We start from the raw sequence: 18,019 nt of genomic DNA, 5'->3' as shown, positions 1-18,019 counted from the left end.
GGCCATGACTCTGCTCCACTTCCTGCGATGGATTTCGTGTGGCTCCATCACTCTCTGGCAGCCTGCAGTAACGATCACGACTCTGCTCCACTTCCTACGATGGATTTCGTGTGGCTCCATCACTCCCTGGCAGACCACAATAATGGCCACGATCCTGCTCCACTCCCTGCGATGGATGCCGAGCGGTTCCTCCATCCTCTGGCAAGTCACGACAACGGATGTCGCTCCACTCCCTGCAACAGACTCCACGTGGTATGTCCCGATGATAGCCACGATTCCACTCCACTACTCTTCACAACAAACTCCTCCTAACCCTAGACAGCCCACTGTCAGACGGTTACAGACATCGCTATCAGTCTACTACCCCCTCCGCCTATAAAAGGGAGACCCTAGATACGTTATTCTTTAAGCTCTCATCTCTTACCTAAAAATTCTGCTAAAATTTTTGTTCGAGCACTCCATTTTTGTTGAGGCAGAGAACCAACTTGAGCATCGGAGGGTCTTGCCGGAGCAACCCCACCTCTGATTTAGACTTCTTTTGCAGGTCCCGGCGGCGACCGCGACTCCCTCGACTCCAGCTTTTTCGATGCGGGCGGATTTTTGCACCAACAGTTATCATATTTTATAATTATTATAAAATGCATGTTGAGTGGTTATGGACTATGGTACATCCATGTGATGAATGTATGCATGAATATTTTCTAGTTAGCTGATTATATAAATGCATCTGTAAGAGTTGCAATAGGGGTTGAGTACCTCTGATGCATTGTATTGTCAGCTGAATCTTTCTTTTGTATATTCTTAACTGTTGATTGAGATTTTTACATATTGATGTAAGAAATTATAGAAAAAATTATTTAAAAATAAAAAAATTATCTCTTTCTATTTTCAAATAAAGATCGAGCATTCATGGTAGACTTCATGGAGATGAAGACTGGACTTCTAGGCATTTGGAGAGCAAAGGTGCATTAAGAATGATCATGAGATGATTCAATCTAGGATGCACCTAGGGTTTGACCCATTAATTATCCTAGGGCTCGGATGATTTTTTAGAAGTCTATAACCATTAGATTTTTATATATATGCTCTTAAAGACTGGTAGTTAGAATTAAAATTTAGTTTGCATATGATGCATGTATATATGTTTTGGATGTGCTTGAGAATTACGTCCCTTATTTAAATTATGTTAAATCTTAATGGCAAAGTATTAAGAACACTACCTATACCTTCCTTCATGCCAAATCGGTATTATGTCAAGAACTATAGTAGGCTTGTTGTGCTATCCACAAGGCTTACTGTGGGGACTGATTTGATACTATTTTGGTGCATAATGAAGGTAATGGTACTTAGCTCATACTAAGTCAATAGAGTATGTCAAAAATTATGGTGAGTTTATTATGCTATTCACAACGTTTGCTATAAGAATTGATATGATGTTGACTTAGTGATGCTTATAGCATATTTTGATAGTGCTGCCTTGTTGTGCTGTCCACAAAGATAGTATTATTCAGATATGACAATATAGGATTGAAGGGTATGACTTAACTAAAATACTATAGTTTGTTGTGCTATCCACAAGTCTATAAGTATTTTAGAGAAAAAAGTTATGTTGAAAGTTACATGAGATGCAATTGGTAAAGTGTTACCTACCCTTGAACTCATAGGAGGTTGTTGTGCTATCCATAAGGCTTTTTATGAAAAATTGAGATATTAATCCCACTAAGGAACTAGATGATATGTTTCTTCATTTTTATACTTGAGGGCTATGAAATTTGTTAAAATAATGAGAGACATAATTAGATAAAAATCTCATCTAAATTGTGAATGTCATCATGAGTAGTCTTTTTATGCCCTTATATATTTGCATCTTCACTATCACTTCATGGGATATTTTTAATTTGACCAAACTTCAAGGAATGGTTGAGGAACTTCAAAATAGTTCTCATATAGGTGATAGTTTTCTATTCTTCTGATTTTGATTTGTTTGGACTTGATACTATAAAGAAGAAAAAATTACATATGAGATATGATGGGGATAACAGTATGACTGTCAAAGTATATCCTGATTAGTTTAATCATGCGATCAAGTCAATATCATGGATAGTGAGTTAATCTAAGATTTGATCCTTCTAACTCTCCTGAATTCTTTCTTTAGTATCTTCCAAGAGAAGAAAGGTGAAGAATGTCTTCACCATAGGTTTCTATTTTCATAACAGTAATGATGAGCATTAGAGATAAATTATAAGAGTTGTCTTGCAAGTGTGAAGTAGTAGCAGAATGCAAAAGTTGCATTTTCTAATGGTTTGTATATCATATTAATCATTGAGTGTTTCAGCTTTAAAAATTTTGGGTATATGATACCTCATATAGTTTCCACTTACACAAAGCATTGCTGGACCTATAAAGCTGCAAATAAGTGGCTACATGCTTTTTGGCACAGATAGATAGTTCATTCATGCTAAGACTATAAAAACCTATGTAACTTTCTAGCAAAATTTAGAAACTAGTAAACCATTGTTATATGCCTAAATTTATCATAAATGTTATTTCAATTCTTTGTTATTGTAGCATGGATTTGAAATTAATGTAAAGAGTAAAAAGTTACTCTTCTTCTGATAAATTTTATGGCTATGGATTTATAATAATGGCCTCATGTATCTATCACTCAATGACATTGTTCTTCATATTAATGAGAATAAGAAAAAAATATGTGATGGTCATATATCTCTGGCATTGCCAACTTGGCTATTATTATGAGTCAAAGATAAACAAGTAATATAAAGAAGAGTTCTTTGATCTGTATAATTTTTGAACCATATAAAACTTGTAAATCTTGTCTCATGGATAAAATGACCAAAATCTCATTTATTGGATATGAAAAAAAGATGAGTGAGTTATTAGGCCTTGAACATATGGATGTTCAAAGACTAATAATATCTTGACCCAAAGATGGACACTCCATATGTGATATGATGTGTTCTCTAATATGCTTCACAAATCTTATTATCTCATTCAAAAAAAATATCCTAAAAATTATTGTATATATTTTAGATATCATCAAAATCTATTACTAGCACTCTATATGAGATATGAAAAATGAAAGAGGCAGGTTGCCTAACTTATGTTTAAAGAGTTAATGTACATAAGTTTTGTGCTAGATCATATTAGTATAAATTTGTAGGTTATCCTAAGAGTAGTATGTGATCCTACTTCTACCATCCAACAAGATAGAAAGTGTTTTGTTAGTAGGTATGCCACCTTTTTGGGAAAGAAAATCTTTTTAAGAAGGAGACAATGGAAGGATAATTGAACTCGAGAAGTTCAAGACCTATGAACTATCCTATCATTACCTGTGGAATGTCTACAAGTTGATCCTCGATCAGATGTGCCCATTGATGAGGCATAACTATGAAATACAACTCCTTATCGAAGGTTAATCTGAGTGTGTGATGTACCACTCAAAATATGGATGAGTCATTGAGAATGACGATACACCATACATTATTGAGAATGATACTTTCTTAACTTATTCAGAGATAGTCATGAGTAGAGACTTTGATAGATGCATGAAATCTGAAAATAAACTCTCTGTACATCAACCAAGTATGGACTATGGTTGAAGCTCCGATAGGTATGACCCAATAGACTACTAACAAGAATGTCAATCCAAATTTTTGTTTGCTACTGCCACACACTAGAGAGTTTGTCTCTAACGGGAGGGCAAATCCATTTATGGATTATAGCAGGTATTGAGGAGTTGGTACTTTTATTTTTTGACATAGTCAAAATATTTGACTTTATCAAATATGGATAAACCATGTGTGTGAAAGAAGACAAGTGGGAGTCTCACTAACTTCTTGGTTACATATGTGGATGACATACAGCATATTGGGAAGGTAGTTCCAATATTGCACTCGATCAATGACATGCTTTTCACAAAAGTTTTCATAGATAAGACTTGGGTACAGCAACCAATAAATTTAGCTTCTATAGTGATAGATGTAAGTGGAAGCTAGGCTTGTCCCAGTCTAGGTACATAGATTTTATGTTGAAGAGGTTCAATATGAATAGGTGTAAAAGTGTTTACTTACCCATATATTTAATGTACTAAGTGTGATGTGGTTTATGCCTTGTGCATAATCACTGATTTCAAGTAGATTCATGATAGGATATTTTGGAAACTGTGAAAAGCATTCTAAAAGATACTTGAGAAGTACTAGAGGAGTAGTGAATTGGAAAGGTTCCAAACAGCAAACTGTGTTTGACTTAGTTAAATGCTGTTAGTAAAGACTACTCAGGAAAGTTGCCTGATGAAAGGGTTCATCAAGGGTGTTGGGTATAAAATACCCACGGCCGAAGTTCTCAGTGGGATTGACCCTTGCGGGCTCTGTCCACGACGCCAAGGGAGACTCCGCTCGGACTCCTACGGGAGCCAGGCTCCATCCACGACTCCAAGGGAGACTCCGCCCGGACTCCTACGGGAGCCGGGCTCCGTCCACGACTCCAAGGGGGACTCCGCCCGGACTCCTATGGGAGCCGGGCTCCACCCATGACTTCAACTGCAAGGAGGACTCCGCCCGGACTCTTATGGGAGCCGGGCTCCGTCGCCAACTTCAACTGCTGGTAAGCCCCGTCCGGACTCCTACGGGAGCCAGACTTCGCACCTAACTTTAATTGCAGGAAGACTCCGCCCGGACTCCTACGGGAGCTGGGCTCCATCCACGACTCCAAAGGAGACTCCGCCCGGACTCCTACGGGAGCCGTGCTCCATCCACGACTCCAAGGGAGACTCCGCCCGGACTCCTACGGGAGCCGGGCTCCGTCCACGACTCCAAGGGAGACTCCGCCCGGACTCCTACGGGAGCCGGGCTCCGTCCATGACTCCAAGGGGGACTCCGCCCGGACTCCTACGGGAGTTGGGCTCCACCCATGACTTCAACCGCAAGGAGGACTCCGCCCGGACTCCTACGGGAGTCAGGCTCCATCGCCAACTTCAACTACCGGTAAGCCCCGTCCGGACTCCTACGGGAGCCAGACTTCGCACCTAACTTTAATTGCAGGAAGACTCCGCCCGGACTACTATGGGAGCCGGGCTCCATCCACGACTCCAAGGGAGACTCCGTCCGGACTCCTACGGGAGCCGTGCTCCGTCCACGACTCCAAAGGAGACTCCGCCCGGACTCCTACGGGAGCCGGGCTCCGTCCACAACTCCAAGGGGGACTCCACCCAGACTCCAACGGGAGCCGGGCTCCACCCACGACTTCAACCGCAAGGAGGACTCCACCCGGACTCCTACGGGAGCCGGGCTCCGTCGCCAACTTCAACTACCGGTAAGCCCCGTCCGGACTCCTACGGGAGCCGATCTTCGCACCTAACTTTAATTGTAGGAAGACTCCACCCGGACTCCTACGGGAGCCGAGCTCCACCCACGACTTCAACCGCAAGGAGGACTCCGCCCGGACTCCTATGGGAGCCGGGCTCCGTCGCCAACTTCAACTGCCGGTAAGCCCCGTCCGGACTCCTACAGGAGCCAGACTTCGCACCTAACTTTAATTGCAGGAAGACTCCACCCGAACTCCTACGGGAGCCGGGCTCCATCCACGACGCCAAGGAAGACTCCGCCCGGACTCCTATGGGAGCCGGGCTCCGTCCACGACTCCAAGGGAGACTCTGCCCAGACTCCTACGGGAGCCGTGCTCCATCCACGACTCCAAGGGAGACTCTGCCCGGACTCCTACGGGAGGTAGGCTCCACCCACGACTTCAACCGCAAGGAGGACTCCGCCCGGACTCCTACGGGAGTCGGGCGCCATCGCCAACTTCAACTGCCGATAAGCTCCGTCCGGACTCCTACGGGAGCCGAACTTCGCACCTAACTACAGGAAGATTCCGTCCGGACTCCTATGGGAGCTGGGCTCCATCCCCGGCTGTGACTAAAGGAAGACTCCGTCCGAACCCCTGCGAAAGCCGGATTCCAAGCTCCTCTTGGACAGATGGCTAACTACCTCTCCTCGCCAGACACTCCAGTCGGACTTCAGCCGACAGACCTCCGCCCCCTGGCGCACTGCAGTAACAGTCGCGATTCTGCTCCATTCCCTACGGCAGATCCCACGTAGCTGCATCACTCCACGACTCTGCCCCACTCCCTGCGGCAGATCCCACGCGGCTCCAGCATTCCACGACCTTGCTCCACCTCCTGCGATGGATTTCACGAGGCTCCAGCTCTCCTTGGCAGGCCGCAATAATGGCCACGGTCCTGCTCCACTTCCTGCGACGGATACCGTGCGATTCTCCTATGCTCTGGCAAGTCGCGACAACGGATGCCGCTCCGCTTCTCGTGGTCGACTCCACGTGGCACGCCCCAGTAATGGCCACGGATCCACCCCACTACCCTCCGCAATAAATTTTTCCAGACTCTGGGTGGCCCACTACCAGATGGTTACAGGCGTCGCTATCAATTTGTTGCCCCCTCCGTCTATAAAAGGGGAACCCCGGATACGTTATTCTATAAGCTCTCATTTTTACCTAAAAACTCTGCTAAAATTTCTGTTCGAGCACTCCATTCTTGTTGAGGCAGAGAATTGACTTGAGCGTCGGAGGGTCTTGCCGGAGCAACCCCACCTCCGGTTTAGACTTCTTTTGCAGGTCCCGACGGTGACCGCAACTCCCTCGACTCCAGCTTCTCCGGCGCAAGCGGATTTTTTCACCAACAGGATTGACGCTAGAAGAAGGGCCTGTGTCTTCGCAGTATCCTTGTTCTTAAAGGAGCGCTCAACGGGATTGCCCCCGGGCATCTCTTCCGACGTCCCCTCCCCCCTCCTTTCTCCACTTGGTCCTTGCTCGATGTCTCCCCGCAAGGCGTCCACGCGATGATCCATGGCCTCTGCGGCCAGATCTCAGGCTCTGGCCTCCCCTCCTGTTTCTCAACCTCCTCCTCCTCCTCCGACGACGGTGGTCGGCGTGGAGCAGTTTGATCTGCTAGCGCAGCAGGTCAGAGGCCTCACAGAAGCTGTGCAAGCTATGTAGCAGCAGCAGCCGCAGGCATCAGTGCGCTTGGAAAGGGTATCCCCGGAACACCAGAATCCGACGGTGGGGTGGGCCACTTGGGCCAGCCACCCCGTCCTTCCTGGGAAAATGAACCCGAGGGTGGAGAGCCCTCAATCGGACCACGACTCCACCCCTAGAAGATCCCTGCCCCCATTCTGCCAGAAGACCCTCGAGACTCGAAGTCGGGAGGATTTTCTAGACCGGAGACTCCAAGAGATGAACCGACAGATCGAAGAACTCTGCCATGCTCCCCCCGCTTATGGTGAGGATATTTGCACGGACCCTCCTTTCTGTCAAATGATCATGCAGGAACCGATCCCGTCAAACTTCAAGCTCCCCCAGTTCGAAAGCTACGATGGGACTTCGGACTCAGTTGATCATCTGGAAGCCTTCCAGACGATGATGCTGCTTCACGACGCTCTCGACGCCATTCTATGCCGGGCCTTCCCATCCACCTTGAAGGGAGCGGTGAGAAACTGGTACTCGGCTCTAAAATCGGGTACCATCTTTTCCTTCGATCAAATGAGCCACCAATTTGTGGCCCATTTTGTCAGCAACCGACGCCCCCAGAAGGGTTCGGAGTCCCTCATCAATATCAAGCAGAGGGAAGGGGAGTCCATTCGGGCCTACATCAACCGTTTCAACATCGCGGTGCTGGAGGTCCGGAACTTGGACCAATCAGTCGCAATGGCCGCTCTGAAGGGCGGCTTTCAGAAGAATGACCTTTTGTTCTCCCTGGAGAAGAAGTACCCCAGGGATTTTACTGATTTGTTGGCTCGGACTGAAGGATACACCCGAGTGGAAGAAGCCTTCAAAATGAAGGATGAAGAGACAGCGAGAGAGCGGTAGGCGGGAGACTCGAGTAAGCCCGCAGTCGAAAAAAGGTCGAGAGAAGCCCGACCGCGTTCTCGATCTCCTCCTGGGCACAAGCGTGCCCATACTCCACCCCGGGTGCGCAGGCAGAGGAGTCTGGATCGTGGGGTTCGGCGGGGTTCTCTACTGGGAAGGTTCTGCAACTACACCCCCCTCAATGCCTCGAAGACCCAGGTACTGATGGAGGTCAGGGAGCAGCTCCCTAGGCCGGAGAGGATGCGCACACACCTCGGGAAGCGCAACCCCAACAAGTTCTATCTCTACCACCGCGACCAAGGCCACGACACGGAGGAATGCATCCAGCTCTGAGATGAGATCGAGGAGCTCATCCGGCGAGGTCCACTCGACAGGTTCATCCGACGCCGGCCTGAGGGTAGAGGAGATCGGCCAAGGGCCCTTCCGCAACCTGAACCGCCAAGAAGGGAGGAGCAGCCTGGAGATCGGCCTCCCATCGAGACCATCGACTCCATCGTCAGAGGGCCTCAAGGAGGAGCAGACCTCCCGCAACCATGGGACTCGGGAAACCTGTAAATGTATCGCTTACGATTTCACCTTGAATCTAAATTCCTCTCTACTTGACATGCTCTTCCCATTTGGCATGGATTTGTCACGACTGGGTATAACCCCTTCAAACGTCGAAAACAAAGTTATGTTAGGAACGGGAGGAGAACCTCATCCTAACATACCTAAAATGAAAGTTCGATTATCTCAAGATCGGATTGGGGGAGAGGCCTTACAACGCCCTAATGCGCCCCCACAGCCATATCGAGAACAGGAGGAGAACCTCGTCTTGGCATAAGCAAAGTCAAAGGCCCGGTTCTTTTAGACCGGATGGGGGGAGAGGCCTTACAGCACCCTAATGTGCCCCCACAGCCATGTCAGAAACAGGAGGAGAACCTCATCCTGGCATGAGCAAAGTCAAAGGCCCAGTTCTTTTAGATCAGATGGGGGGAGAGGCCTTACAGTGCCCTAATGTGCCCCCATAGCCATGTCAGGAACAGGAGGAGGACCTCGTCCTGACATGAGCAAAGTCAAAGGCCCGATTCTTTTAGATCGGATGGGGAGAGAGACCTTACAGTGCCCTAACGTACTCCCACAGCCATGTCAGGAACAGGAGGAGAACCTTATCCTGACATGAGCAAAGTTGAAGGCCCGATTCTTTTAGATCGGATGGGGGGAGAGGCCTTACAACGCCCTAACACGCCCCCACGGCCATGTCAGGAACAGGAGGAGAACCTCATCCTGACATGAGCAAACTCGAAGGTCCGATTCTTTTAGACCGGATTGGTGGGAAAGACTCTGGCGATGGCCCTTACGTGCCCCTGCGGGAATGGGAGGAGAACCTCGTCCTGACATGAGCAAACTCGAAGGTCCGATTCTTTTAGATTGGATTGGGGGGAGAGACCCTGACGATGGCCCTTATGTGCCCTCGCGGGAACGGGAGGAGAACCTCATCTTGATGGTGACGAAACCCGACCGCCCGACAAGATCGGGTGAAGGGAAAAGGCCCCTCAGCGGCACCTCCACACCCTATGCAACCCTATAAAAAGCGAGGAGAGGGCCCTCACTCTGGAAAGAAGAGGAAAATTAAAGAGGAAGAGCGACGAGCTACGACGAAAATAGATAAAGGACGAACCACACCAAAGACCTAAAGAACCTCGTCTCAACAAAGATGGAGAGTTCCCACCAAACCCCCCCGGCCTCTAAGAAGGCTCTCGACACAGGTCAAGAAGACAGTGACATCCCCAAAGTAATACAGAGTTCGGACCGCCAAGCTCGAGCTTGCGGCCATGAATGATGAGGAAGGCAAGCCAACGTATCGACGACTGGGCGCCTCCCAACGACGTCAACATCAGACAAGTCGAACGACAAGAAAAGTTTGACGGACGATAATTTAATACAATGCGTGGATGAGGTAACATAAAATCTCCTTTTCATTCCATTTCCGAAATACACACTACAAAGCCCAGAAGGCCAACGAAAGAAAAGCAAAACAACAAAAGCGGGACGAAACAACAAAAGGGAAAATATATACATGAAAGGACAGAAGGATGAAAAGAGCCCTAGGGAAGCTCTGCTCCCTTCGACCTAGAATTATCTGCTCCACCCCTCTTCGAGGACTGCCTTAGATTCTCAATTTCTTCTTCTAGCTCTCTCCTTCTCTGCAGCGCATCCTGGAGCGCCCGACGAAGTCGCTGGCTCTCGGTCTCCACCTCTCGACGCCTCTTTCTCAGGACCTCAGATTCTGCCTCCACATCCGCAATGGACTGCTGCTCGTATGCCAGCTGGATCTTCAATTACTGCAGCTCAGCCATCCTTTCCCCGAGGGCGACAGAAAGCCCTTCGACGGTTCCTCTGAGGGACTGGAGTTCATTGGAATCCCGGGCAGAAGTCAGCTGAGCCCTGTCAGCCAGCTGCCTCTGAAGACGGGTGACTTCGTCGGTCGTCGCCCTGAGTCTCCCTTTATATTCCTCTACCTGCCTGCGCCAACCGGCCCGATGCACGTCGTAGCTCACCTCACCGTCCTGAAGCTGCTGCTGAAGGTCGGAGACCTTCTTCGACCACTCCCGATCGCCGTCGGCCCGAGCCAAGAGCCGGGACGAACTTCCTCCCAGCTGGCCGATCTTCTCCATCACAGCCGACAGTTCCACCTTGAGGGCGCTAATCTTGACGGCTTGAGCCCAAATTCGACCGCTGGCGCTCTTCTTGCATTCCTCAAGCTCCTTCATGAAATCCGCCTTCCTCCGGCTATACTCCATGATCCCCTTCACGTGGAGATTCCGAAAGTGGGTGGCCTCCACGGTGGCTTTAGAATGACCTTCTCTCAATCTGCGAAGCTCGTCTTCCATCTTCTTTGACTTTTTTGTCAAGTGAAAGACTTCCTTCTTCAGCCGTTGGATCGTCGACTTCAGCGGGATCCCCAGGGGCAGGGAAAGTGCTTCTGCAGGACACTGCCATCGGAAGGCAAAAGCGTCAAAACATGACTCATCGTAGGAAGAAAAGCAGAGAGAAGAAGGGGAGGAGGGAGAAGCCACCCACAATAAGAAATTTAACTTTATTGATTGGATGATTCTTGAAGATAAAAAGGAAAAGAAAAATTATGATGAAATAAAAATACAAGGTCGGAGGTCTCAGACCTCAGGGGCAGGGGTTGGAGAACTCGGCATCCCCGGCAAGGGGGCTGCGATAGCAGTGGTAGCAGGCGAGGGACCAGCCTCATCTTCGGACTCCTCACCTAGGAAGCTGAGGTCGAGCTCCAAAAATTTTCTGGCCACCTTCTCTTGGCAGAGCTCGAACCCCTTGATGAATGCCTCCTGTCCGAATTGGACATTCAGGTCCCTCATCTTCGCGGAGGTCTTGAATTCCTCTACCACAAGGACCCTGGCCTCCGAGACCAGGACTGGAATCTGCTCAGCCAAGTTGGCGACCTCGACCTTCGCCTTTCTCGCTGACTCCTCCAAGGTCTGCTTCTCCTCCTCCCGGGCTTGTTTCTCTCTTTCCAGGGCCTCTTGGAGGGCGACTACTTCGGCTGCCTTTTCTTTAAGGCGGACGACCTCGGCCTGGCAGTGCTCCTCCACCTGGACGGCATCCCTCCTCGCCTGGTTTGTCGCCTCGATATTGGCAAGGAGCTGGTGCCCAATCTACAAGGGCGACAAAGGGGTCAGAACAGGGGTCGAATAGCCAGTTAAATAGAGATTTGTTTACCTCGAGGAAGGATCCTAGGGAGTCCCAGACCCGCTGCTCAGGATCGGTGCGGTCGATCCTCTCGATGACCTCCGACAGGATGCAGCCGTCGATTAACCGCCTGATCAAGTCCCTGTCATTGAAGGGATTCTCCGGCTCCTCCTCGAAACAGAGGGACTCGTCAGCGGTGGCTCGGCGGCTACTCACCCTGCGGGCCACCGACTTCCTTCTCTTCCTCCTCTCGGCTACGGGCGCCTCCATGGGGCAGACCCCCGAAGCAGGAGCCCCAGTCGGTGGACTCCTCGAAGAGGCCCGGGGGGCCGTAGGTTCGGCGTCTGAGAGAATGTCGATCGCTGGAGCTGCCTGAACGGGTGCGGCCAAGCTCGACTCCTCCGCCCTGGCCCTCTTTGCCGATCCGACGGCCACAGCACCTTTCTTTTGTGGGCCTTGAGGCCCCTGACAAGCATCCGTGCTGCTTCGGCGTCCATCCCTTAAAAAAAAAAGAGAAAAGAAGAAGAGAAAGAGGAGAGAAATTAGAGATCAAAAAAAAAAAAGAAGAAGAAAGAAAAAAAAAGAAAAAGAAAAAGAGAGAAGAAAGAAGAAGGACAGAAGAAAAGAAGAGAAAGGAAAAGATGAAGTACTCGCAGGATCTCGGGGGCTCAGGCCAATGTTGAACAGAAATTGCTCCCTCAGAAGATTGGGAAGGGAAGGAGCAGAATAGGCGAGAAGCTTTCGGGCAGCCTGGAGGTCATCCTCCCCCAGGCTGGGGGCCCGGCGGACAGAATCCCTCAGAGAGCCCCAAGGGGGCAGGCCCAGCCTCAGGGTCGGACAGCGGACGAAGAGGTATTTTTTCTTCCAATTGTGGATTGAAGAAGGGGCACCTTTCTGCAATCCCTTCTTGCCGAACTGAGGGGAGAAGTACCACCAGTCCTTCGCCGAAGGATGACGCTTGAAGGTATAGAAGTGCCTAAATAGGGAGAGGGATGGTTGGACCTCGACTACGTGGCAAAGGGAGAGAAACCCTATCAAAAACCTAAAAGAATTCGGAGCAACAGAAGCCAAGGAGATGTCTAGGAAGCGAAAGAGGGCGACAACAAAGGACGAAAGCGGAAGTCAGAGTCCGGCACGAAACGCCTCCTAATACAGGCAAAAACGACCGGGTGGGGGAGTGCTAGCCCGATCAGAGGGGCCAGGCAGCTCCAGGTCATACTCCGGAGAAACTCCATACTGAACCCTTATCAGAAGGAGTTCCTCCAGAGTCAGGGAACATGGAATGGTGCCCAGCGCAAAAATCGGGCGGAGCCCAGCCCCAGACGCGGGTTCGTCTACAGAGCGAGGGACCTGGGGGTTTGAGGCGGGAGAACTCCCAGAACCGCTGGGAGCGGAAGAGCCAGACGACAATTCGAATAACTTCGAATGAGGACTCTAAAGATCCCGAAGAAGACGGACAGGATAAGGGGCGAGAGGTCACAGGAAACTAACTCAGAGGAATACAAAAAAAAAAAAAATGGCGAAGAAGAGGCCCCTAAGTGGCGAGAAGAAAGATGAAGGTGCTGGGACTGACCTAGATCGCTCTGAGAGATGCAAAGGGGCGAGGACAGGGATGACTTGAAGAGCGCCTATGGCCCGAGAAGATGCCAACAAAAACAGGGCTCTCGAAGGAAGGGCAGATACTGGTAGAACTCTGGAACAGAATAGGGTCCCTAAAGGTGGAAGGATGGGTTTAAATAGACCCTGGGATCCGGTGCCATAATGATCGCGAATCCCCCCAGGCCAGCCCGCACCCGACACGTGTCCCACTCCCCCCGGCAGGCGGCTAAAAGCGGCTGACGGATTCGCAGGGCCATTATGGCACCGTACCTGGGCCAGTGTACCGGCAGAAATTTCGAAGGGTCCCTTCGTATCGCCCCGATTCGAAAAGACTCCAGCACGCGCACATTTAATGCCAAAATATTTGGGGATGGACGTGAACAGGATTCGAGGGGATAACTTTGGCTATGCCAATCTCTCTGTACTTCCTTCATTCGAAATTCAAACTCGGAAGTAGGGGGACTGGTGTTGGGTATAAAATACCCACGGCCGAAGTTCTCAGCAGGATTGACCCTTGCGGGCTCTGTCCACGACGCCAAGGGAGACTCCGCCCAGACTCCTATGGGAGTCGGGCTCCATCCACGACTCCAAGGAAGACTCCGCCCGGACTCCTACGGGAGCCGTGCTCCATCCACGACTCCAAGGGGGACTCCGCCCGGACTCCTACGGGAGCCGGGCTCCACCCATGACTTCAACCGCAAGGAGGACTCCGCCCGGACTCCTACGGGAGCCGGGCTCCATCGCCAACTTCAACTGCCGGTAAGCCCCGTCCGGACTCCTACGGGAGCCGGACTTCGCACCTAACTTGAATTGCAGGAAGACTCCATCCAGACTCCTACGGGAGCCGGGTTCCATCCACGACTCCAAGGGAGACTCCACCCGGACTCCTACGAGAGCCGTGCTCCATCCACGACTCGAAGGGAGACTCCGCCCGGACTCCTATGGGAGCCGGGCTCCGTCCACGACTCCAAGAGGGACTCTGCCCGGACTCCTACAGGAGCCGGGCTCCACCCACGACTTCAACTGCAAGAAGGACTCCGCTTGGACTCCTACGGGAGTCAGGCTCCGTCGCCAACTTCAACTGCCGGTAAGCCCCATCCGGACTCCTACGGGAGCTGGACTTCGCACCTAACTTTAATTGCAGGAAGACTCCGCCCGGACTCCTACGGGAGCCGGGCTCCGTCCACGACTCCAAGGGAGACTCCGCTCGGACTCCTACGAGAGCCGTGCTCCATCCACGACTCCAAGGGAGACTTCGCCTGGACTCCTACGGGAGTCGGGCTCCGTCCACAACTCCAAGGGGGACTTCGCCCGGACTCCTACGGGAGCCGGGCTCCACCCATGACTTCAACCGCAAGGAGGACTGCGCCCGGACTCCTACGGGAGCCGAGCTCCGTCGCCAACTTCAACTGCCGGTAAGCCCCGTCCGGACTCCTACGGGAGTCGGACTTCGCACCTAACTTTAATTGCAGGAAGACTCCGACCGAACTCCTACGGGAGCCGGGCTCCACCACGACTTCAACCGCAAGGAGGACTCCACCCGGACTCCTACGGGAGCCAGACTCCGTCGCCAACTTCAACTACCGGTAAGCCCCGTCCAGACTCCTACGGGAGCCAGACTTCGCACCTAACTTTAATTGTAGGAAGACTCCGCCTGGACTCCTACGGGAGCCGGGCTGCATCCACGACGCCAAAGAAGACTCCGCCCGGACTCCTACGAGAGCCGGGCTCCATCCACGACTCCAAGGGAGACTCCGCCCGGACTCCTACGGGAGCCGTGCTCCATCCACGACTCCAAGGGAGACTCCGTCCGGACTCCTACGGGAGTCGGGCTCCACCCACGACCTCAACCGCAAGGAGGACTCCGCCCGGACTCCTACGGGAGCCGGGCTCCGTCGCCAACTTCAACTGTCGGTAAGCTCCGTCCGGACTCCTACGGGAGCCAGACTTCGCACCTAACTACAAGAAGATTCCGCCCGGACTCCTACGGGAGCCGGGCTCCGTTCCCGGCTGTGACTAAAGGAAGACTCCGTCCGAACCCCTGCGAAAGCCAGATTCCGAGCTCCTCTTGGACAGTTGGCTAACTACCTCTCCTCGCCAGACACTCCAGCCGGACTTCAATTGACAGACCTCCACCCCCTGGCGCGCTGCAGTAACAGCCGCGATTCTGCTCCATTCCCTGCGGCAGATCCCACGCAGCTCCATCACTCCACGACTCTGCCCCACTCCCTGTGACAGATCCCACGCAGCTCCAGCATTCCATGACCCTGCTCCACCTCCTGTGATGGATTCCACGAGGCTCCATCTCTCCTTGGCAGGCCGCAATAATGCCCACGATCCTGCTCCACTTCCTGCGACGGATACTGCGCGATTCTCCTATCCTCTGGCAAGTCGCGACAACGGACGTCGCTCCACTTCTCGTGGTCGACTCCACGTGGCACGCCCTGATAATGGCCACGGATCCACCCCACTATCCTCCGTAATAAATTCTTCCTGACTCTGGGCGGCCCACTACCAGACGGTTACAGGCGTCGCTATCAATTTGTTGCCCCCTCCGTCTATAAAAGGGGAACCCCAGATACGTTATTCTATAAGCTCTCATTTTTACCTAAAAACTCTGCTAAAATTTTCGTTCGAGCACTCCATTCTTGTTGAGGCAGAGAACTGACTTGAGCGTCAGAGGTTCTTGCCGGAGCAACCCCACCTCCAGTTTAGACTTCTTTTGCAGGTCCCGACGGCGACCGCAACTCCCTCGACTCCAGCTTCTCCGGTGCAAGCGGATTTTTGCACCAACAACAGAGTTGGGTGTGGTTTCACCTAGGAACCCATGCACATCTTATGGCACTTTCATCGCATGTGTGATTAGATCATCAAATGAGTTAATATAAAGAACAACATAATAGACCAGTTCACTAAAGCTTTAACATAGCAGCAGTGTGTTCGTCACCCTGATTGCATGGGCATCAGTTACAGGGGCGATTGACTTTAGTGCAAGTGGAAGATTGAAAGAATAATGTCCTACAAGTCAATCGTATGGTGATGCGAAAGGACTTTTCTGAGATATCTTCCTACTCATTAGCATGACATTAGTTATTTTTATTTATGAGGTATTATGTTTTATCATTTACTGCATCATATTTTTATGATTATCATAAACCCCATAGATTAGGGCAATGATTTTAGGGTCATGATAAGATCATGCCAGTGAGACCTAAAATCTTGATAGCCCCAACCTAAAATATTTTCAGTCGTTGGATCATGGAGTCGAAGATCGATGATACCGATAAGACTGGTACATCCTATGTATGCTCGATGGATAGGGTGATTGATCTCACAATCACTTATGTGGTGATACTAATACAAGGATGTAGGTGCTCATTAGAGAATGAGTTTGCTGAACTAACCTGCAGAAAGAACATCGGATGGAGCCTTACAGCATGTCGACAGATGGTTCTCTAGTGGGAGTGATGCATATGATCACTCCTTTAAAATGTGCATGGGATATTCTGAGTATGGTGAAGTATGCATGGAGGTTGTGAGTGATCAACAAGAAATCGATCACTCCTTGTAGGAGGAGAGAATATCCTATATGATCTCATAGGAGGATGACTCTAGGAGTCTCTGGCTAGAGCAGAGATGAATAGTAAAGAAAAATTTTTACTTGTTCATCAATCGAGTCATCATTAGATCGAAATACATATGGATAGGTATTTGGATTTGATATGTATCCATGCCCATGGCCTATCTGGGATGTTATGTGATTGAAGGATTGAAATATATGGTAACTCACCATGAAAGGATAATTTTGGTATTTCTATCTAATTTCAAATCTTCTAGATAGTTATGACACATTGCTAGACGTCAATCTTGACTTATGGACTCATCAGAATTAAAAGAGTTGAATTCAAAAATTAATTAGAAAGAGTTCTAGTTGATTGGGACTCTTGAGCTGACCTAATCTCAGTGGATTAGGGTTACGTCGAGAGTCTAGATCCACTACTGGTTAGATTTGAAATTCAATGGGTCACACGCAATAGGAATTTGATCTTAATCCAATCTATTTAGATTTATTGTCAATCCAATAGTTTAATTGAATTGCTAGCACATGAATTAACCCAAGTTTTCAATTAGATTCAGTGCAAAGGTGTTTGTGCTAACCCTTGACTTGTTGCCTTATCCTAATGTGATTGGGTTTGAACCTATAATTAAATAGGTGGCTGATCTACTTTTTATGAAAGAGTTTCATATGAAATCACCTACCTCCATGCCATTCACCATGACAAAGAAAAATGTGTCGCCCTATTTATTTTGGCATTAAGAAGGAAGAGTCTTTCTTAACGAAGACTCTTAAATTTCTTTTATTTCTTCACACGTTTCTTCATTCCTTGTGTCATGAGATGGCTCTTGGGATTGTGGGTGCAGATGAAAAGGAGGAGTCCTTCTCTTAGAAGGAACTTACATACCAAAATAAATTGGGACATCCTTTCACATATATGGATTGGATGATATGGAAGAGTCCTTAATGTCATTGACTCTTTGTTTCTCATGCGTTCCCTTATCCCACGCACCATATGATGGCATTTTATTTTTATTTGGTAGAGGAAGAGTCTTTCTATGGATAAAAAACTTCCTATTCCATGCCTTGCTCTTGGGATTCTATGCTAAAAATTAATTCATGGCATGTAAGAATTAAGCGATGCCAAGAGTTGGCGTCCCATGGTGTCACCCCTTCTTTCCTATAAATAAGGGGTGCTATACCTGATTCTGTGTGCCAATTTTGGATAAGAGTAGGTGTGGAAATGAGAGGAAAATGATGGAAAAAAGT

This window comes from Elaeis guineensis, chromosome 16, assembly GCF_000442705.2.
Source record: "Elaeis guineensis isolate ETL-2024a chromosome 16, EG11, whole genome shotgun sequence".
NCBI lineage: Eukaryota > Viridiplantae > Streptophyta > Magnoliopsida > Arecales > Arecaceae > Elaeis > Elaeis guineensis.
The sequence above is the reverse complement of the archived record's forward strand: the minus strand, read 5'-3'. Positions refer to the sequence as shown.